This window comes from Euprymna scolopes, chromosome 15 (genome assembly GCF_053919585.1).
Source record: "Euprymna scolopes isolate OS-2025 chromosome 15, ASM5391958v1, whole genome shotgun sequence".
Taxonomy (NCBI): domain Eukaryota; kingdom Metazoa; phylum Mollusca; class Cephalopoda; order Sepiida; family Sepiolidae; genus Euprymna; species Euprymna scolopes.
In genome coordinates this window covers 30,130,079-30,153,497 of record NC_136496.1, presented here as the reverse complement: position 1 = coordinate 30,153,497, position 23,419 = coordinate 30,130,079, and the positions used below count along the sequence as shown (strand labels likewise).

The window sequence follows — 23,419 nt, the reverse complement described above, 5'->3', positions numbered from 1 at the left end:
ATTTGACAGTTGGTGTAATTCTTCCATTACAAAAAAAAAAAAAAAAAAAGCAGCCAAAATTGAAATGCAAAATGAATTTGCCAAATCAAGAACTATGAAAGGAAGATGTCTGGAATAGAAGGAAGAAAGGTGTACGTCTTGTTAAATGGAGCGGGAGGAGAAATATGGTGTAGAATATTGAGAAATTAAGGGGAGAGAATAAAGAGGGGGACAAAGAGGGTAATAGAAAACAATAGAGAGGAACGGAAAGATATGGTGGTTAGAAAGAGGAAGAAGGGTGAGGAGATACAGAGAACGATCATAAAGAGAGAAAGAGAAAGGGGGAGGATAGAGGAAGGGGGAGGAAAAAAGGAAGTAGAAGTAAGATGTTTGAAATGAAAAATAAAAGGTGTGGGGGGGGGGTAGACGTATGATTAAAGAGAACCAGCGGATTATGAAGAGAAACGCAGAGTAAAATATTTAGAAAAATGAATCTTAACAAAAAGAGTAAGAGGAAACGATAAAGAGATTAGAAGCCAAGAAGCAAGAAGGAGGAGCGCCAAGAAAAAAACAAAGGAAAGATACCATGGTAAGAAAGGAGAAAAATTGTGAGGAGATAAAAAAAAAGTGATGATAAAGAGAGAAAGAGGAAAGATAGCAATAGAAGAGCAGAACAGTAATGGAAGATTTGGTTTGGTTGTTTTGTTTTTCCGGCATATCAACCCTTTTTGAGTTTTTTAATGCTGAGTCAGATCATTTGGAAAAAAAGGTTTTTATGCTTCACGTTTTTTTATATCTTCAATTATTTATTGATTGTGTTTAGTTTGGTTGTTTTGTTTTACGGCATAGCAACCTTTTTGGGGTTATTTAATGCAGAGTCAGGTTATTTTTATGTTTCACGTGTTTTTTTATATCTTCAATTATTTATTCGTTGTGTTTAGTTTGGTTGTTTTGTTTTACGGCATATCAACCCTTTGCGGTTACAATAATTTTGGTAAGTGTTTATCATGCTTTAAGTTATATATATCTTCAAATACTTATTCATGATGTTTAGGTTAGTTGTTTTCTAGAAAGAAAAATTGCCGTTTTGGTTTTTGGCTTTGCATGACTGAATTTTGCAATCGAAAAAGGGGGTTAAAAACAACGACAATGCTTGGTGCATTTTAATCAGGAAACCGATGTCTTCGGACAGATTGATCTGGTAGCACCAGGAGCAATGGAAGGGAGAGGGAAAATAAAATGCAAAAGAGTATTATTGCTTCACAGGTGAAGAGAGAACACAAAAAAAAATATCACACTCAGCTGCACGGTCTCGTAGAATTTCATCCACACAACCCAACACGATTCAGAACAACTCCAATTCGAACCCAAACATCTCTGATGATTCGATATGATACGATCCCAAACATCTCTGACGATTCGACACAATCCCAAACGCAATGACTTGGCACGACACGTTACCAGAGCAATCTTGTGAGGTACTCGTCGAATGCCTGTTATCGGCTTCTTTTTATAAACTTTGGACGAACTCATTTTCACCGAAGAGAGGCCCGACTTAGACATTGGCATACAATTCTTGAGCGCTTCCACGCATGCTTGTCACAATATAACAAGAGAAAAAAAGAGCGAAATGAAAGAGTGAGTTCGCTGAAGTTTCTTTCTGATAATAATTAAACTCACTAGGAATTTGTTAAACGAAGGTAATTTTTTGTTTATAAACTAAACAGAACCAACCACTTGCGAAATTGCTAAAACGAAAATTCTACATTTATTTGTGTCGAACTTCCGCTGTCAGATAAGCAATTAGATTTTTTTTTAATTAGATATTAACATATACACTTCTTGGAATAAATTATATACCATGTTACAAATAACTCTTCCTTCTAATACCTATTTTTAATGAAGGCTTTAATTTTTAAGGGAGTATTTACCATTTTTGTTGTTTTCGCAAATGGGTGAGAGCTAACATTGATCATTTGTTTTAAGATCTTTTCTTTTTTCATTTTGTTTTTAGCTGTAAAAATCATATATATATATATATATATATATATATATATATATATATAATGGTTTTTACAGAGTTATTGCGTAGGGAAATGTACACACAGAGACAGACAGATACAGACACTTTCACACACACATATATATATATAAGTGAAAGTGTCTGTATCTGTCTGTCTGTGTGTGTGTGTGTGTGTACATTTCCCTACGCAATAACTCTGTCTACAGATTCAAAATTTGATATACAGGGTACTGAGAGTTGGAAAAATCCATGTGATCGGTTTTCGGACAGAAATTTGGTGATTAAGGGGTCAAAGTTCAACGATTTGACCTTTGAGAACTCTACCAAACTCCTCCGACAATTTTGGATCTAAACACTTGAAATTTTAGATATAGGTCGCTTGGACATGGATCTAACTTAATAACTTGGTTTGAGCCCAAAACAATTTTAAGGGGTCATAACAGGGGTCAAAGTTTAAAAAAATTGACCGTTTTTTTTTTGTTTTTTTTTTGCTCAACATACACCTCCAAATACCCGGGAAACGCCGAGCACCCATGCTAGTATATCTATCAAAGTGTAAACTTCTGTCTCTCTTTTCTCGAGAGTAGTTAAGGAAGGCTATTATACAGAAAGGCATTACTTTACATATTCACACTTTTTAATATATACATATGCTCATAACCTTATGAACAGTACATAGGGCCGAGCAAAGCCGGGCGTAACTGCTAGTTAAATTATAAACCATTCATTTGATCTATTAGATTTTTAGAAAGGGATATTTTTAAACAATTTTTCTTCAATACTCTCAACCATATTGACCCCAAATGACCTTCTTTAGTCAACAGAACGGGACCAAAAATTGAGGTTTTCCTTCAACCAGTCCTGAACGATTTTGGCGGTGTGCGATGGTGCCCCATCTTGTTGGAAGACATGATCGGACTGTTTGACAACTCTCTTCATCCAAGGAAGCAGTTTTGTCTCGAGGACATGTTTGAAGAAACCAAACATCATAACTGACGTCGAATGTTTTGTCGTGGAGACATTACACACTTCAGAGACATCTTGACCGAAGGACACTGGCATTCTGTTTATTTACGACCAGATCGACGGTGAAGGTCTTTTCGTCCGAAAAAATATGATGATTCGTTTTCCATGGCTTTTGATGTTTTTGAGAAGCTTTTTACTGCGTTCAAGCCGCTGCTTTTTTTTTTTAATCTCAACCGTCAACAGACGTTTTCTTATCATTTTCAAGCTCTTTCCACCTTCTACTTTAACAGTCCTCCTTACCTTGGACACAGATCTCCTTCATATTAGCGATATGTGTCATTTTAAAGTTTGGATTGTTCTCTAACGCCTTTTTAATCGTCTTGATCTTCACAACTCGAAGTCTTTCTTTGCGGGGGCGATCCTTGGTTTCTCCATTGGCTAAACGGCATGCAACTCTATGCACCATCATATGACTCGCATTTAAGAACTTTGCAGTGTTTGTTATTTTATGGGACGCACGCAGTAGAGCAGCAATTTCAATTCTGTTTGCTTCCATTTTGATTGCGATATCAAATAATTGTACAATAAATGCTAATATCACTTTATTAAAGCACGAACTTTAATCTGTAATGCGGAAACAAAAATTAGATATGAAAATATTAATTTAAACCCAGAATACAAAAGTATTACAGTACTTTTGACCAGCCCGGTAGATCCATATTTCACACCAAAACCTAAAGAATTTTACAAGCGAGAAATTTATTAGCTCATTAACAGATGGAATCATGTTATAGAGGGCAAAGGTCGTTACTGTTATGAATGATGATACTCCCGTGGATTTCAAAGTATGAGGTGCGCCACCACAACTAAATCGTTCAGAAATCCACAGAGCTGATCTTTTTTATTTTATTTTTTTCATTTTTCTTAAACTTTTTCTTCTAGAGGATGGGACATCCAACCAGATGTCTGACATTTACCCCTATTTTAGTGAGTCCAACCAAGAGATCTTTTCAGGATTCTAGCCGTCCCTTTCAGTGCAATCGTTTGTATTTCACTTGCACTTGGTTCACCGGGTATGCTTGCTATGTACTTTTTAAAGTTCTTTTTCATAAGCCCAGTTGCTCCTATGATGACTGGTATAATTGAAACGTCTTTTAATTTCCAATTTCGTTTCATATCATACATAAGTCCTTGATACTTTGTTATCTTTTCCCTCTCAACTCTGTTAAGCCCTGTATCATTGGGTACACTGACCTCTATTACGGTCGCTTTTTTGTTTGCTCTGTCCCAAATCACTATATCTGGTTTAACAGCTGCGTTTTCAAGATATGTAGCAGTAGGGATTATGTAGTCATAGTGAATAGTGTAGTTGTCATTCCCAACTGTTCGTTCGGGTATATGTTCCCAGGAGTTTTTACTACACTGAATGTTGAGTTTCTTACATATCTTCCAGTGAAGGTATTTGCAAACTCCGTTATGGCGATCTGTATAATAACCGTCTCCAAGTAGGACTTTGCAACCAGTAGTGAAGGCTTTGTGCAGACCCAAGTAAACTTTTTGGTACAACCGATAATTTCAATTGGTGCAGTGGCTGCGACAAGACAGAGCAGATAGTAAATCTCAGTTTTTTTTTTTTGCATCACAATGTTCTTTCCCCTAGATGCATGTCTTAACGAAGACTGAGTGTTCATCTTTTACACAATGGATTGAAAGGTTATGCATAAAGATTTTCAAGAACACAATTTTTCATTTTTAAGATGAATTTTTTAATCGGCAAACACTTTTGTGCCAACCTAATACCTCATGCAAACAAACAAATCACTTATTTATAAACTGTTATCCTCATATTAATTTATTTTTATTTCGGACTACTATTCTCATCTTTATTAATTGTTGTTTTTGATCTTTTATTGGTTTTGTTTATTCACAACGTTTCGGCCAACTATTCCTCTGAAGGCCAGAGGAATAGTTGGCCGAAACGTTGTGAATAAAAAAAACAATAAAAGATAAAAAACAACAACTAATAAAGATGAGAATAGTAGTCCGAAATAAAAATAAAATTAACATATAATGCTCATCTCAAAAAATGAATTCCAATTAAGGAATAATATATATATATATACATATCGGTACGGACACGACTATAGAAGATCAGATAAATAAACGTAGATTTATAAGATCAAAGAATCCAACCTTGATCGCCCTTCGGGGCCCGTGGCGCAGTTGATAGAGACGTTGAACCTCTACAGTTCCAGATGAACATTGTCTGAATATAGTGGTTTCAATCCCACCCAAAGCTTGCCAGAGGTTAATTGGCCAAAAATGTGGTGAGACGACAACAACTACGGATGGCAGTGATGGCTGAGAATGCAATTAGGAGATTCGAAGTTCCTATCCGTCGCGGTTACCACCTGACGAAGGCCAGAGGAATAGTTGGCCGAAACGTTGTGAATAAACAAAACCAATAAAAGATCAAAAACAACTAATAAAGATGAGAATAGTAATCCGAAATAAAAATAAATTAATATATAATGCTCATCTCAAAAAATGAATTCCAATTAAGGAATAATATATATATATATATATATATATGTTATCCTCATCTTCATCGCTGTTGTTGCTCTTTGTCGCGATAGACAACCTAAAGAAGGCCAGAGAAATAGTTGGCCGAAACATGGTGAAACACCAACAACTATGAAAATGAGGATAACAGTCCGCAAATAAATATACAAATTACTTACCTCACAGTATTCTAATTAAAAAATATATATGGTGCATATCCGACGACGGAAGACCAGATAAGAACGAAAAAACTTAGATTTACAAGACCAAAAATTCCAACCTTTAGGGCCCGTGTCGTAGTGGATAGAGGTGTTGAATCTCTATGGTTCCAGGTGAGCACTGTCTGAAGATAACGGTTTCAATCCTACCCAAAGCTAGCCAGATGATTAGTTGCCCAAAACCTGGTGAGACGACAACAACTATGGAAGGCAGTAATTATTGTCTTCAGTAATTACTGCCTTCCGTAGTTAAGAGACTCAGCATTTCTATTCCGTCACGGTTAACCACCTGGAGAAGGCCAAAGGAATAGTTGGCCGAAACGTGGTGAAACAACTATGAAGATGAGAATAACAATCCGCAAAAAAAATAATAAAAATAAAATAATAATAATAATAATAATAATAATAATAATAATAATAAATATATAAATTACTCATCTCAAAGGATTCCCATAAAAAAATAGAGAAAACGCATCACAAAGTTGCTATTAAAACATCATCGTTTATACAACACAAATAGAATGAATCTTTTTTTTCTTTAATTTTTTTAATCTTTTCCATTTATCTTTAAACATGACCCTGACTCCTATTTTTTCTCTCTCTCTCCCTCTCTCTTTTAACTATAATATTAACATTAATCATGATAGAGTTCTTTCTTAGACGCACGGGAAATAAAATTAAATCTCATTCGTTCGTTTACACTCATTGCGAGAAAGTGTTTATTACATTCGTAATTCACACCACAACAAATTTGTGTGCTTGCTCATAATTCTCCACCCCCAACTCCCACAAAAATAGCTAAAAAAAAAAAAAAAAAAAAAAAAACTCTTTATGACGCACGTGCCCGTGACGGAAAGAAAATAACGTACGGCAAAAATTACGTAAATTGGTCAAGTAGATATGATTTACATTTTTTAAAGCTATATTTCATAGCTAAAAGACGATTGACAATCTCGCAACATCATTTTCGTATTCATTACCGGTTAACTCACCTTTAATAGCTTTTAAGAATAAGCGCTGTATACCATCGTAATTCCTACGAATTCCCATTAATTGTTTAAAATTTTCTTTCATAATAAAGATCTTAAATAGCTACCCGATCTGATGGACATAGACGTATTAATAGTCAAGAATCTATACACGCTGATTGAGAAAAAAGTAAAGAAGCCACGTCACCTGAAAGAGAATATCAATAATGGAATGGAGTAAATAGCTGCAAAAACCGTTCTTCGTCTGAGCAGCTTCGATGCAGATTTATGAAGAAGAACCCGGGAAGAACTGAAGATTTATTTTATTCTCGCTTATTCATACAATAAATGGCAACAACAAAAGCCAAATAATTCCAGACAGCTCTGATCCTATTCTGCTCTTCATTTTAAGCTCGCCATCATATAAATATGCTAAGGAAAATAAAACATTTTATATCTTTAAGTGACCTACGCACATGTACATACACACACACACACACACACACACACATATATACATATATATACAGGGTGGCCGAAAAGTCCCAGGACACTCTATTTTTAATATTTTAATGCTGTTAAATATGATTGATTGCAGCTTTTGCTAGCGTATCAAGGAATTCTCTAAAAAAAAAAAAAAATGGCACAAAGAACCTAGAGGCGAATGGAATTGTGCAAGAACAACGAGGGCCAACATACTGATCCCCTAGACCACTAAATTACTCTAGTTGTTTTCTGCTTTGTTTCTAATAAAGTTCTCTTTTTTTTTTTAATATATATATTTTCTGTGTGTTTCATTAAAAAAAATACTGTGTTTTATTAAAAATACATGTATAGTGTCCTGGGACTTTTCGGCCACCCTATATATATATATATACATATATATATACATATATATATATATATATATATATACATACACACACACACATATATGCATATACACACACATATATATATATATATATATATATATATATACACACACACACACATATATATATATACCCACACATATATATATTTCCCCTTAAACTAGCCTTGATGGAGAGAAGACTAAAACTTGCTGCTATGATTTCAAATGATCTGAAATAACAGCAAGGGGAGACTTCATTCCAAACTTGTTAGATTATTCTAAAAATAAATAAATAAATAAATAAATAAATAAATAAATCAAGTTTACTTTCAAGCAAAATAGCAAGAAGTGCCCGTGCGATCAAAAAATAAAAAATAAAATAAAATAACCGCTGCAGCCGGGCTCGAACACAAAACAGGAAAAGAAGGCAAAAAATTACGTGTAAAAATAGCGACACAAAAAAAAAAAGGATCCCACTTCCAAAAAGTGATCCAATTGACTGCCATAGAATTAATCTTTTATTTCTAATTTTCACATATTATGCATCCGGGGCATTGATCTTTCAGATGGTACCGGTTTCGACCCAGTCGGATGCAGGTGACAAAAGTTTTTAGCAGACACACTAACACACAGATATCTTTTCTTTATATAATAGACTAGCATGGATATCTGGAAGGACACTAAGTTCGATTTGGACACAGCTGCTATACGAACGATATTAAGCAACCCCCACACGAAGTAGGTGATAACTTCCCCACCAGACATTTTGGCAGCCCGTGCACTGGAACACCTAAAAAGTAAATGAATCAAAACAACTTTACTTTCAATCAAAATAGCCGCGAGTGCCCATGCGACCGCAAAAAAAAAAAATTAAAAATAAATAAAATTAAAAAAAATTAAAAATAGCCGCGGTAGGCAGGTTCGAACCCAACACGCGAAAGAGGGGGAAAAGGGAAAAACATCACTGGCAAACGCTTTTTCCCATCAGATTACGACGTCTTATGACGTCATGATCTTGCAAAATAACGTATTTAAACATAGCTTCAGTTTGATACGCGTTCGTGACTTGCAAAAATAGCGACACGACAAATGACCCTCCTTGCAAAAAATCGTCCAGTTGACCACCATAGAATTAGTCTTTTTTCTCATTTTCACATAGTATACGTAGGAAACATCGCTCTTACAGATGGTTTAGGTTTCATTCAATCACCAGTGCGAATGACACTTAAAATACGACTGCGAATTACTTACATGGCTGATGGAACGACAGCATGCTGTAGTCAGAGTTTAGATAAAAAGGTTCCGTTCAAAATTCCATACAGATTCTCGAGTTCAACGGAAGGATTCCATGGGTGTACAAGATACACAGAAGAGGGTCGGAGTTTACATCGATAAAAAATTATGAAAATAACACTCAAGATAATAACAGTAGCTCAAAGTATCAATTTTCATCTAAAAAAATTCATATATATATATATATATGCATATATTATTTTTTTTATTACCGTTTTATTTTTTTTATTACCGTATCTTTCTGTTAAGTTACATTATTGTTTCAGCTACCCGGCCGTTTTTTTTTTGCCGTCTGTAGCTTCCTCAGACTTTTACAGAAATGTTCGTTATGATGGGATGAAAGAGTGTATGATGTCAGGGAAGGGGTGCGAAAAGAGCGGAAAAAGAGGAAGGGAACATCTTTCCCCCTCGTTCCCTTCCTCTTTTTCCGCTCTTCTCGCACCCCTTCCCTGACATCATACACTCTTTCATCCCATCATAACGAACATTTCTGTAAAAGTCTGAGGAAGCTACAGACGGCAAAAAAAAACGGCCGGGTAGCTGAAACAATAATGTAACTTAACAGAAAGATACGGTAATAAAAAATAAAACGTATATTTGCATATTTGCTCTACAACAGTACTGAGCACTTTATTCAGGTTTTTATTAATTACCATTTCTACTAATATATATATATATATATATATATATATATATATATATATATATATATATATATATATACAACCAATAAAATTATTTAGACTAACCACGTTTCTACATGGTATATTTAATGTTACTTTTTTTGTTTGTTTTCTAAAGCAAGACATTAATCATTGAACTTGCTCTCTGATGTCTATTTAGTCACACAGACGGACAGACAGAAAGACAAACAGACAGTCAATGCCAGTTGATATTTATTGGATGGAAACTAAAGAACGATTTCGTGAAATATTCTCTCTGTACAAAAAAGAATCAAATCAGTACAATCAAACAAAGGATTAGAAAATTGATTATTGTTTTTTAATTTTTTTTTTTAATTTTTTTTTATTTTATTTTTTTTTTTATTTATTTTTTTTTCCAAAAGTTTTGTTCTTTTATTACATTTTTTGTTGCTGTTGGTAATTTTTTTTGCTTTGTTTTGTTTTTGAAATATAGAAATTGATTGGGATAGGGTATGGGATAGATCGTTTCAGATTAACGCTAAGATTTCTTTTCCTTTAAATGAATTATCAATTCTATCATTTTATTGTCAGCAAGATGTACGGGAAGGGAGGAGTATAATTTAAAAAAAAAATACAAAAATGAAAAAATAAATAAAAAAAAGGCAGAAAAAAATTAAGTGAGGAGGAGGGAGTAAAGTATTGTCTCGGTGTTATTATTTCTTTAAACAAAAGATATAAAATTACCTAACGAATATTCTTGTCAAAAGCGGAAATTATAAAATAAGAGATGAAGCACGGATCAACTGTTGAAACAATCTGCATATGGTGGAAATGTTATTTCAAAATTAAGCGAGATAGACGGACGAAAGTGATAATCTAAGATCACGTATGGCAGACCAACGAAAATATCATTCCACATTGATATATTGATGTTCACCAATAAATAAAATGTTCCGTTCGAAAATCTGTGCAGATTCCCGAGTTCGACAAAAAGATTGCCGAGTTAGACAAAATACACCTGAAAAATGTCGGAGGTTACATCGTCCGAAACGTTATGAAAATAACACTCAAGATGAGAACAGTAGTCCGATGAACACAAATAATACGAATAACAAAAGGTTATTTCAAAATTAAGCGTTACAAACCAACGGAAACTCTTTGAAAATTGAAATGTAACAAACCAATAATGCGACTTTGTAATCTAAAAAGAAAAAAACGAAACTGACAGCACTAGCACGACTTCTTAACTTCACCATGCTCTCTTAGCTGCCAAATACTTGGCCCCAATTTTTAAAAAGTCTGACTCTTAAATTCTTATTTAAAAATCTTCCATAACACGATGACGGCAATTTTCCAAAAGTTTGGCTCTTGAATTGTATAAATTCTTCAAACCAGATTTCTACTGGAAGCAAACAAAAATGTTTTGATAAATCTCAAATAAAATGCGTCCATTCAAGCTGGGCATTTTTTCATATTGAAGTGTGACGACCCAACTGATCAAAACGATAAAGCCGCTCATTAAAAAAAAAGAAGAAGCATAAAAAAACTAATCGAATCTGAGAAAGAATTCAAAATACCCTTTTTCTTCATCTACATTGAAAAAGCAAGAATTAAATGCTAGCCAAATTGTCACATATACGAGCAACAAAATATTCACTACCAAAAGATCTAGCTAATTTGCATATTCTTTTAAACATTCATTTTAATTAATTCCCTATTAGTTTTTTTTTTTTTTCGGTTTTCTTATGGGATGATCATCTTTAGTTAACTATTACGTGTAATTATATTCATGCAGATATTCTACATGATTTATACTTGCATAATATTTGCAGTAAACACAAAATTGTTTCCATACATGTTTATGTATACGTATATATTTTTGTTTAATCTATCTATATATCTAGAAAAGTGAACGTGTCTGTATCTGGGTGTGTACATTTTCCTACGCAATAACTCTGTCAATTTTCAGTCTACAGATTCGAAATTCGATATACAAGGTACTGAGATTTGGGAAAATCTTTGTAATTCGTTTCCGGACAGAAATTTGGCTTTTAAGGGGTCAAAGTTCAACGATTTGACCTTTGAGAACTACCAAACTCCTCCGCCAATTTTGGGTCTAAGCACTTGAAATTTCAGATATAGGTTCCTTGGACATTGATCTAACTTAATACCTTGATGTAAGCCCAAAGCCATAAATGTTAAGGGGTCATAATAGGGGTCAAAGATTGAAAAAAATTTTGACCTCTGCGGTCTCTACCAAATTACTCAGCAGTCAATTTCTAGTCTAAACATTTGAAATTTCACATAAAGGGTATTCAGAGATAGGGCAAGCTTTTTAATCGGTTTGTATCGAAAAGTTTTAGTTACCAATATAGAAATGTATGTTTTATGTCTGGCTAAAACTTTCGACAGAGGCGACGGATTTTACCAAGATAAATATGGGTTTGAAGTTCGACCTTTCAGACGACAAATATCGAAAAACTGGCTAAAAACATTAACATCTTCACCTTCAACTGGGCACTTTTCTACAGGGGGTCGCTTTTCCGCCGATATTTTTTGAAGTTTGCTTACAAGGAGAAGTTCAAGACGTCTGGGAACAATGCTGAGATATGTAGAGTGCAAATACAGCTCCTGGAGTTCCCAAATGGTCACCTATTTTAGTACTGACCAGGCTCAAGTTGCTTAAATTGGGTGATCTAACGGGAAGCGTAAGCAGTGCTGATTCAGGAGAGGTGTGGTTAGGGTTAGGTGAGGTTGTGATTGCGCAACCCCCGCCTCACAATTATATGAGCAGCTACCTTTCCAGGGGATATTCATTATCTTTTGAGATTAAACGGAAGCATCAAACGCATTTTAATTTTGTACTGCAACAATCTATATAATTATAAAACTCAGATCAGCTTGCTTGCTTCGGCGTTTAAACCGCCCATCCGGTTTGTGACTTCCGGTTTCAAACCATTCGTCTGCTTACCTATTTCATGGCCGCCCTCCCTTAAGTCGGATATTAAAAGCCACTGCTGTTATTCAAAAGCATACACAAGGTCAACAATATTTATTTAACCTTTTTTTAACGTGTTTTTCTTACAAATAAGTGTAGCTTAACCACGTTGAATTAAAAATAAAAATGATTTAAATATAACTATCCAATATATAACGACAATCATATTTATAACCATATTTACTGCTTTTAGTAGCGCTCCTGTGGAGTCTGACGATTTTTTTTTCAAGCCTTACTTAAAAAATATTTTCTCTTTAAAGAAGGGGACAGAAACTTAGTTTTAGTAGCGCTTTTAGTAGGGCCTCCTGAATTTTAATTTGTACTCGCATTAGTGCTCTGGAGGCCTCTTGAGTTTGTTTTTTTTTTTTCACTGATCACTTAAAAAAATGTTTTCTCACGACGATAAAAGACAATATAATTTCCAAATCACTTTTTATTTTGAACATTTTTCATCTTACCCTTTAAGGGCCAACAGGTAGACTAGTATTTAAAGAAAAAGAAAACGTATGTACAGGAGGACAGTACCACTGCATGGCATAGTTACCCATACGGTATTACTACACTGTTAAGTGATTTTCTATGCGTACAACATATGTATTATTAGAATTGACAGAAAGTGAAACAAATTTAAAGGCAAATATATACATATACAGTACGCACAGTTCAGATAATAATAATACAGTACAGTAAAATCCAGTACTATTAATAAAATTCTAAATGCTTATTTATTTATGTATATATACCAATAAAACTTTCAAACGGATGCATTGCATTTAAAAATTCTTTTTTTCCCTGAAAGGTCTGAGTCCCTAGATTGTCCTTATCTATATATGGTTCGTAACGAACAACGCCGAGTCACACTAAACCCCTTAAATAAGGGTTTTGGGGCCGATCGTGCAATTGTCGAAAAAGTTATCTGCTTATGTCAACGGAATGTAGCACTGTCTGTATACAGTCGCGGTAACATGTTTCGGCATGCGGACAGGACTTGTGGCGTAATGGATAAGGCGTCAGATTACGGATCAGAAGATTCCAGTTTCGAATCCTGACAACTTTAGTTAGTTTATTTTTGTTTTGTTTTTTTTTTCAGTCATTTTGTTTTTTTACATATGAGTATTTTCCATACTCCGAGTTCACAGGATAAGCATTGATGGTAAAACGATGTTGTGTGTACTTGATTTTGTGTATGATTCGGCGCTGTGTGTGCCGACGCGGCGCAGCCACTAGTCTATAATATAAATCTCGCCTTTCTGTTTAAATGTATGTATGTATGTATGTATGTCTGCCTAAAACTTTCGCCAGAGGCGACAGTTTTTCACAAGATCCATACCGTTCTGAGGCTTGACCCTTCGGACGACAAATATCGAAAAATTAGCTACAATCATTAATTCCTTAACTCTCAACTCGACACTTTTCTTTTAGCGGCATATGGTGTGATAGGTTTAAGAGCTTAACCCGCGAATATGCTGGTCTGCGAATAGGGAACCGGGAACATATGAGAGTACACCGTATATCAAAAACATCAATTTACACTTTTAACTTGAAAATCATCGATACTTGTGATAGGATTGAATATATTTTTCCCGATTCCGATACAATTCACGATTCCGTACGAAATTCCCAATTCCGATACAATTATCGATTCCGATTCCTTATGAATCTCTAAATATTTAACTATAAAGTTCTTATTTTCCTCTGATTACCGTAAAACATGTGAAATATGCAGATATTTTCTCAAACGTAAAAGTGCACATATGGAGGGTTGATCTATAGGTTTACAGGTACTTTAAAATGAATAAATATTTATTATTTTATCATTACTACTAACAGTGGTTGGAGTAAACAAGAACAAAAAAAGTGATATTAGCTGATGTCATTTCATTGGCTTGACGTTTCCACACCTTTCGGCGTTTTACGCAAACTGCTCGGAAAATTCCGACGATAACCCAATCCTTATTCTGCGCAAGTCCAAAAATTCCTACTTCAAACTGAGACGCGACAGACAAACTGATAAAGAGATCCTCATTATTGAAATTATTAAAGAGTCACTGAAGGCGTGCCCCGTGATTGGACGAAAAACAGCCGGTCACAGGCTTCCTTTTTAGATCCTCACCAACACCCACGAGAGTGGTTTTTACAAATTCACTTCCTCTTTTGCTTGCTGGGCCCTCAAATGCCACGCGTTTCTATCAGCTGTCTCTGTCATTTTAACCAAACAGACACGTGTGAGGATTTTGACGGCAACTACAGAACAGAACAAGTCAAGGTTTCCATTTTTCCTCAACCCAGCCAAAACGACACACGAAACATGCACCGTTAACAGGACGAATCTTATTTTATTATTGGAATCCTTTGAGGTGAGGAATTTTATATTTATTTATTTATTTACTAGCATTTTAGCCCGGTGTTGTCCGGGTGTTTGTAGGTGTATATTGAGCAAAAAAAAAAAAAAAAAAAAGTTAATTTTTTTAACTTTGACCCCCATTAACATTTGTTGTTTTGGGCTCAAATCAAGTTATTAAGTTACATCCATGTCCAAGGAACCTACATCTAAAATTTCAAGTGTTTACACCTAAGATTGGCGGAGAAGTTTGGTAAAGTTCTCCAAGATCAAATTGTTAAATTTTGACCCCTTAACAGCAAAATTCCTGGCCGAAAACTGATTACAAAGATTTTCTCAAATCTCAGTACCCTGTATATCAAATTTCGAGCCTGTAGACTGAAAATTGACAGAGATATTGTCTAGGGAAATGTACACAGACAGACAGACACACACACAGACACTTTCACTTTTATATATATATATAGTTTTGCGGACTGTTATCCTCATCTTCATAGTTGTTTCATGACATTTCAGCCAACTATTCCTCTGGCCTTCGTCAGATGGTTAACCGTGACGGGATAGGAAGTCTGAGTCTCTTGACTTTATCCTCAGTAATTACTGCCTTCCATAGTTGTTGTTGTATCATCATGTTTTCACTAACTAATCCTCTAGGTGGCTTTGAGTAAGATCGAAATCGCTATCTTTAGACAATGCTCACCTAGAACCGTAAAGATTCAACGTCTCTATCCACTGCACCATTGGCCCAATCAAGATTGGATTTTTCATTCTCATCTGGTCTTCTCTCATCAGGACCTGATGAGGGAAGATAAGTTATGCAAAACATTTCTCATGTGTTATGTTCCATTTTTTTTTTTTTTTCGACGCCATAATATTCTTTTACCATTTATAGCTGAGATTTGGACATATGAGGGGCCTTCAATAAGTTTCCAGACTTTTTTGTACTGGCCTTCAATAAGTTTCCAGACTTTTTTGTACTGGCTTTTAAAATTGTCTTAAACTCTTGAAAATTCAGTATGTTATTGTTATACATCTTATGAGATGACTAACCAATTTTTATGATTTCAGGTTCAAATGAACAGCTACAGCAGGAATTGGAATACCCTCTACTGAAGCCTGATTGTCACAGTTGATGAATTTCAAAAATACAATCTAGGCCTGAAGACATTTTAGAAGAACGATATTCAATAAAATTCTGTGTTAAACTTGGAAAATATACAGCAGAAACGTATGGAATGCTTCAAATTGCTTTTAGACCATCTTGTGTGAATCGAGCATCAGTTTTTGAGTGGCATAAGAGATTCAAAGAAGGCAGGGAGTCTGTGAGAGATTATAAGAGGTGTGGGAGGAGTAAGGAATTCAGGACACCAAAGTTGATTGGCCAAATAAAGAATTTCATGGATGTAATGATAATAAGTGTACAGTTTGATGTCAGTGTGGGAACTGTACACACAATTATTTGCAAGGAAACGAAGATGTGGAAGATTTGGGCATCAAGACAGTTCCTCAGTTCCTTTCTATAGTCCAGGTGTTGTCTCTGTGACTTTTGGTAATTCCCTAAGCTGAAGGGAAACCTTAGAGGCTGTCATTATAAGACAATTGATGAGATGAAAGGTTGCTGTTATGAGGGTCATGAACACGCTCACACAAGAGGACTTCCATGGTGCCTTCCAGAACTTGTTGGAACGGTACAACAAGTGCATTGCAGCTGGAGAAGATTACTTTGAAAAAGTAATCGGAAAAATGGGAATTTTTGGCGGTATCAGAATCGGTATCGGAAAAATGTGCGCCTATTTTCCGATGCCAAAAAATCTTTTTTGAAAGAAAATCTTCTACTGCTGGTAGGAATAATAAATATTTATTAATTTGAAGCTACCAGTAAAGCTAAAAGCTACAAATCACCCCCACAAGTTTTTTTTTTGTTTGTTTTTTTTTACGTTTCGAGAAAATATATGCACATTTGACATCTGTTCTTATTGTAATCCTGACAAAATAATAACTTTATAGTTAAATATTTATTTGCTAAAGTTTGTCTCAAGAGTGTTTAGAGAACATCAGAAAGAAAGACGTTATCATGGGCATCAAGACAGTTCTTCACCCTGGGGATATTTTTGAAGAACGATATGGAATAACGTTTTAAACTTTGAAAAAATGACACAGAAACGTATGGAATGCTTCAGACTACCTTTGGATCATCTTGCTTGAATCGGGCATCAGTTTTTGAGTGGCATAAGAGATTCAAGGAAAGCAGGGAATCTGTGAGAGATGATGAAAGGTGTGGGAGGAGTAAAGAAGCCAGGACACCAGAGTTGATTGGCCAAATAAAGAATTTCGTGGATAAGGACGGGCGTGTGTATATTAAGACAATAAGTGCACAATTTGATATCAGCACAGAGATTGTACATACAATTATTCTCGAAGAACTGAAGATGCGGAAGATTTGCACAAAGTTTGTTCCAATGGTGTTCAGAGAAGATCAGAAAGAAAGACGATATCATGGGCATCAAAACAGTTCGTCATCCTCTCTATAGTCCAGATCTTGCTCCCGGCCACTTTTGGTTATTTCCTAAGCTCAAGGAAAACCTTAGAGGCTCTCGTTATGAGACAATTGAGAAGATGAAAGGTTGGTTTATGAGGGTCATGAACGCGTTTACACAAGAGGACTTCCATGGGGCCTTCCTGAAGTTGTTGGAACGGTATAATAAGTGCATTGCAGTCGGAGGAGATTACTTTTAAGGTGACTAGAATTTCATGTGTGTACTATTAATAAAAGTGCCCATACGAAAAAAGTATGGAAACTAATTGTTGTGGGAACATATACACCCTTATAATCACTAAGATGGACTTATCCATTATATAATATAAGCAGCAAGTATAGACCGCTCAATGCGAGCTATCCGGATGTCGTAGAGAGACGACTCCCCACGGACTTCTAATCTTCCTGTATCACTAACCCTGTTCTGGATATAAATATTCTTCGTATTCTCGCTAGTCGTCGTGTTTTCCTACTTTCCCCTTTCTCGACTCCAGTACACTGAAGGTATATAAAAAAATTAGATGCGTCTATACAATTAGTGTTTTTAGCGATGAAAATGCTATTTAAAACTGAAATATGATAAATATACGAACAAAGCTAAAAAAAAAAAAAAAAAAAGAAAAAATATTTTTTAAACTGATGTAAGTTTTTTTTCTGTACTTTTTAGTGTAAGGATGATCAATCAGAACCAGAATTGGGAATCATAAAAAAGCAAATCATTTAGGGGTACTGTAATCAGTATCGGAAAAATTTGCACCTATTTTCCAATGCCAAAACGATTCTTTTGCCTTCTTTTATTTGATTTTGTTAAAAGTAAAATCTTCCACTGACAATGACATGGTAATGAGCATTTATTGATTTTAAATAAATAATTAGTGTTGGGACGATTAATTGGAATCAGAAAAATCAGAACTTTTGGTGGTATCGGAATCGGAAAAATGTGTGCCTATTTTCCGATGCCAAAAACGATTCTTATTTATCTTGTTTTTGTATTTGATTTCGTTTGAAATAAAAACTTCCATTGCCGGTAGTAATAATAAAATAATAAATATTTATTGATTTTAAACTACCAGTAAAGCTAAAAGCTACAAATTACCCCACAAGTTTGTTTTTTACGTTTCAAGAAAATATATGCACATTTGACACACGTTTTTACTGACAAAATAACACTTTTATAGTTAAATATTTTGAGATTTACAAAGAATCGGAATTGGGAATTTAGTAGGAATCAGTTATTGTATCGGGATCAGGAAAAATATTGAAATCGTCCCATCTCTACTAATAATAAAACTATAATCTAAAGATTATCGTTTACAAGTGTATTTTTTTACGTCTGAGAAAATATCTGCACATTTAACATGTTTTTACGATAATTGTAAAAAAAAAAAAAAAATTACTACTTCATCTCTATATAAATACAATGAACTCATTTTTTCCCCTCTGATTTTGACCTTAATAGGATTAAAAATCAAGATATTTCATGCAAATATAATATGCACAAACGGCAGAACAATATCTGAGGTGTGTTATAGACTTATTATTTCTCAAATTCCTCGATAATCTTAGATTTCTATACTTTTTCTGCTGAGAAGTCACGGCCAAAATCGGTTAAGATCAATGGAAGTGGTAAAATATTTTCTCTCTAATAAATTCATCCTCCCCCTGCCACCACTTTGGGGATCGTTCACAAGGAACAGTTGAAAAGAGAACACCGGTTTGGCTTCGTAGTTCTTTCATGTGAAGTTATTTAAAATCATTAAACTAAGCTGCAGTGCTCTGTGGCGTAGTGGTTAGCGTGCTAGACAATTCACATTATATTTTCACGTTCGCGCCGACCTACCGTAGTCGTTTTTTTTTTTTTTTCCTAAACAACTGGAATGGACTTTTCTTGGTGGCCGAACTGTTAACGTTGCAGATGTTTTTGTTTTTTTTGTTTTTTTTCACACTTTATTTTCCTACTTTTACTCATGACTCCGGGTTTGATCCTTCCTACTTACCTACCATAACATTTTTTAAAACTCCCCCTCCCTGTCCCGGAAACAAACACTCGGGCAACGCCGGGTACCCCCGCTAGTAGTAAAATATTTAGAGATTTATAAAAATCAGAACCAGAATTCGTAATTGTATTGGAATCGGGGGGAAAAATATTAAAATCGTCCCATCACTTGTACTTCACATGTAAATGTTAGAAAAATTAAATCAAGTGTTTTCATGAGAACTTGATCGTTGGGGAAAATTACAGTAAAGAGCCTTTTTGCTTTTCATGGTTTGGACATCGTAAATTTATTCCTGCCAATGGATCTCACTGCAGAGGAAGTGACCATCGTATAACATAATACCCCATGAAGATATTAATGCCTCTTGAGGTATATTAAATGACCGCGAGCAACACCTGTATCATGTTTAAGACCACATAATGGACAGGAAGATGATAGTAAAGGTTTTATAGAAGAATTTTCCCTGACCATCCATTAATTCTCTCTCTCAGTCCTGTGTGCCAATGCACAGTGATAAGGGGTCATGGCTAGAGTGGTATTTACTAGAGGTACCGTTTTAGGAAGATTTATTTTAATGCTCCTGACAGAAGGTAAGAATTCGGCCATATTTTGGTTTTCAACACAGAGCAGATGATGAAATAAATAATAATGCTATGAAAGCCGGGGAGGTTTTGGTTCATTCCTAAAAGACAGATGACAACATCACACAGATATGTCATCTGCACAATCTTTGAAGATAATAGGACCCAAGTTGTTGTTTTTTTTTTTTTTGCCCCAAAATCATTTGCGAAGCCACAATTGCCATAATAATAGCCTGGTGAGGGATTCGCTTGCTTATAATCTTATTTATCCTTGTCATCTCGTATTAACGAGTCGGCTATTACAGTGTGTCACATCGCCAGTGATAGCGCTACGTGGAAATGCTTTTTTTTGTCATTTATAATGAAAGACAATTGCCTTTTCATACTACGAGACACATCCATGACCCGTTGGGTCACAGCTATTTCCATTATTTATTCTACTTAGATTCCACTAGCAAGGAGACCTAAGGTTGCCTGGGATTGAATGCTGATGAACGAATGTTTCACACTCACATATTTTTTTTTGCCGTCGAAATCGGTGAAATCGTTCATTTTAAAATCAAATCAATTAATTGCCTGCTCCAGTTGAGGACAAATTCCACATGCCTCTCCACAGTGACTTAATCCACAATACATTATAGTAAACATTGCACTGTAGAGAACCTACTGTTGATTTTATAAAATTATTTTTTTTATATAATGGCTTGAATTAAAGTTTAAAATGCAAAATCCAAGTATCAGAGTTCAATTGTGCTCTAAACAGGAATATTCATTTCGAACACGCCCCTGTCATATCAAAGAACCTACTGTTGGGTTTATATGTCAAGCTTATCGGCTTGTGCAGTCATAGTGGCTTGAATTTAAGTTTAAAATGAAAAAGTCAAGTGTCATATTTCAGTTGTGTTTAAACAAAACTGTTCATTTCCAACGCGTCCCTGTCATATAAAAGAACCTACCGTTGATTTCATATGGCAGGCCTTTTTATATATGTGATAATAAAACTTCTCAAATGCTCTTGTGATGTTAGGCTTTGGTCAAAATCACCTGCTCCTTCTTTCATTGGATTTTTTTCGGATATCGATCATCGCTATTTATCAAAGACATTCCAATACAAAACCTATCTAAGAACACTGCCAGATATATAAATACATTTGTGTGAAATTTCATAAAAATCGACTCGGCTGTTGTGGAGTCTATAAGGAATGAACTTATGCACACACACACACACACACACACACAGACAAAGTTTCTTTTGTATGATAGTGGAGACGTTTATTTAGACTACTTTTCTCATGTGTTATTCTTACGTTTCGGCTAAAGTAACCTCCGACCTTCTTCAGGTGAATCTTGTCGAATTCGAGAAACTTTCTATCAAACGTGTTCCTATTTACTTACCTCTACATACGGGCCAAGTTAGACATAAGACTAGTTTATTACGTGAGAAATATCTACCTCCCATTAAAAGTCACATTGGACAGGACAAAAATTAAAATTGCCCCAGTCAAGAAGGAATTTTTTCATTTTTTTTTTTTGTTTTTAACAAAGGCAGAGCGGATTCTACACTTTGTTTCATATTTTTTATTTTGCAAAAAGATGTTTACAAAACAAAATTAGGCACAAGACCAATCCAAAAGGTAGGGAGGTATGGTTTCTGGTTATCGTTGTTACTGTACCTTTGATTTGTCTAAGCTAATCCTTACTAGAGTTCTCAGTCACCATAATACCACATACACACCAGGGGTCGTCCTACTTAAGATTCTCAGATAAATTCTTTTTTATTATTATTATTATTTATTAAATATTATATATTTGTAATATCTGTAAATATAGAAATAACCGTTTTTCGTTTTTGTTAAAAATAAAATTTCATTGGTGTGCGTGTGTGTATGGATGGGGGGGGGGGTTCAAAAAGCAAAAAAAATGTTAGTAAAGCCCTCCCAAACCTTTCTAGATGGTAGACCGTCCACTGTTTTCCAGCTTGATGAGCCCCCGCCCCGACGCGCGGAAAACAAGCAGGTTGATCTCTCAATGGGGTTGAATTCTAGACAAAGTGGGGGAGGAATAGGGTGGGGGGGGAGTTATGTGATGTCACTCCAAGATGGAATCAATTAGTAAGTTTTTGTCTTTTCTTTTTTTTTTTTTTTTTAATATAGGAGTCACCACTTATCAAGGCCCAGAGGCCACTCGAGGATAAGACTTAAAGAGTGTACAGTATCAGAATCCTAGTAATCGTTAGTAGCGGAGATTCGGTAAATTTGTTAACTTAAAGAACTTGAGGACGACCATATTGTACCTATTTACTATGCCTCCCCACGGGACAGAGTTAGACACCAGGGTCGTTTTTTAACGTGGAGAAAAGGTACAAAAATAAAAATTGTCTCAGTCGTGAAGGATTTCTCCTCCACCGAAAGAGAACAAGAAAATGAAGTGCAGCATTTGAAGAACAGATACTACACTTTGATCTTGACCAAAAGGCCAAGACGACCATATTGTAGTCAGCTGGAAAGCAGGCAAACGGAAGACAGTTCCACAGGCGAGCCGTAATAAGAAAGAAACTTCGTTAATGGAATCTACGTTTAGGTTTAGGCACAGATTTCCTATCGAAAAAGGAGGAGCATTCACTTGACTAGCTAAAAACCTGAACTAGACAAAAGGCTTACTTCAAGGGGTGTGGGGTTCAATAGGACCTGGAACCGTGTGTGACATGTTCAGGTAGCGAACACTATAATCTTAGCCAAGAGGCAGAGATTCTAACTTGAAGGGCAGATAGTAAGTTTACAGGGAATATGAACTGGAATAGATACATTGAGAGCATTGCCAAGGCTGCTGCAAGGAAGGTTGGCTCCCTCTACCGTGCTAGAAAACTATTTACGCTTGACAGTATCCTATACCTCTATAAGCCAACCATTCGCCCATGTATGGAGTACTGTTGTCACATCTGGGCTGGTGCATCTGCTGCTTGTCTCTCGCTCCTGGACAGGGTTCAAAAGAGAGTCGCCAACCTGATAGGTCCTGAACTGTCATCTAGGCTTCAGCCTCTGTCCCATCGACGAGATGTTGCATCCCTCTGCCTGTTCTACAAATACTTTAATGGTGAATGCTCTGACGAACTGCAAACACTTGTACCTCCCCGACGTAACTACCCCCGACAAACCCGACAAGCTACTAAGTCTCATCCCTTTACAGTAGAGATCCCTAGGTGTAAGAAAGCCTTTTACTCCAATAGTTTCTTCCCCAGAACTGCGGGTCTTTGGAACTCCCTTCCGGGATTCTGCTTTCCCAACTGCAATGATATGCAGAAGTTCAAGTGTAATGTTAACAAACATCTTTCTACTCATCTCCCTTCATAATGACCCCGCTAATTAAGTCCCTGATAGTAGCCCCCTGCTTCAAAGTGGCACTGTGCCTTGTTTGGGGTGAAAATTGAATATTAAAAAAAAAAAAAAAAAGTAAGTGT

General features: G+C 35.4%; 1 protein-coding gene and 1 pseudogene across 4 annotated transcripts in view; both read right to left on the bottom strand.

Annotated features, from left to right (window-relative positions):
- Window positions 1-23,419, bottom strand: part of LOC145293760 (uncharacterized) — a 631,027-nt gene that overhangs the window by 20,218 nt on the left and 587,390 nt on the right. The gene's annotated exons all lie outside the window — the stretch shown is intronic.
- On the bottom strand, window positions 22,317-22,450 carry LOC145294441 (U2 spliceosomal RNA; annotated as a pseudogene).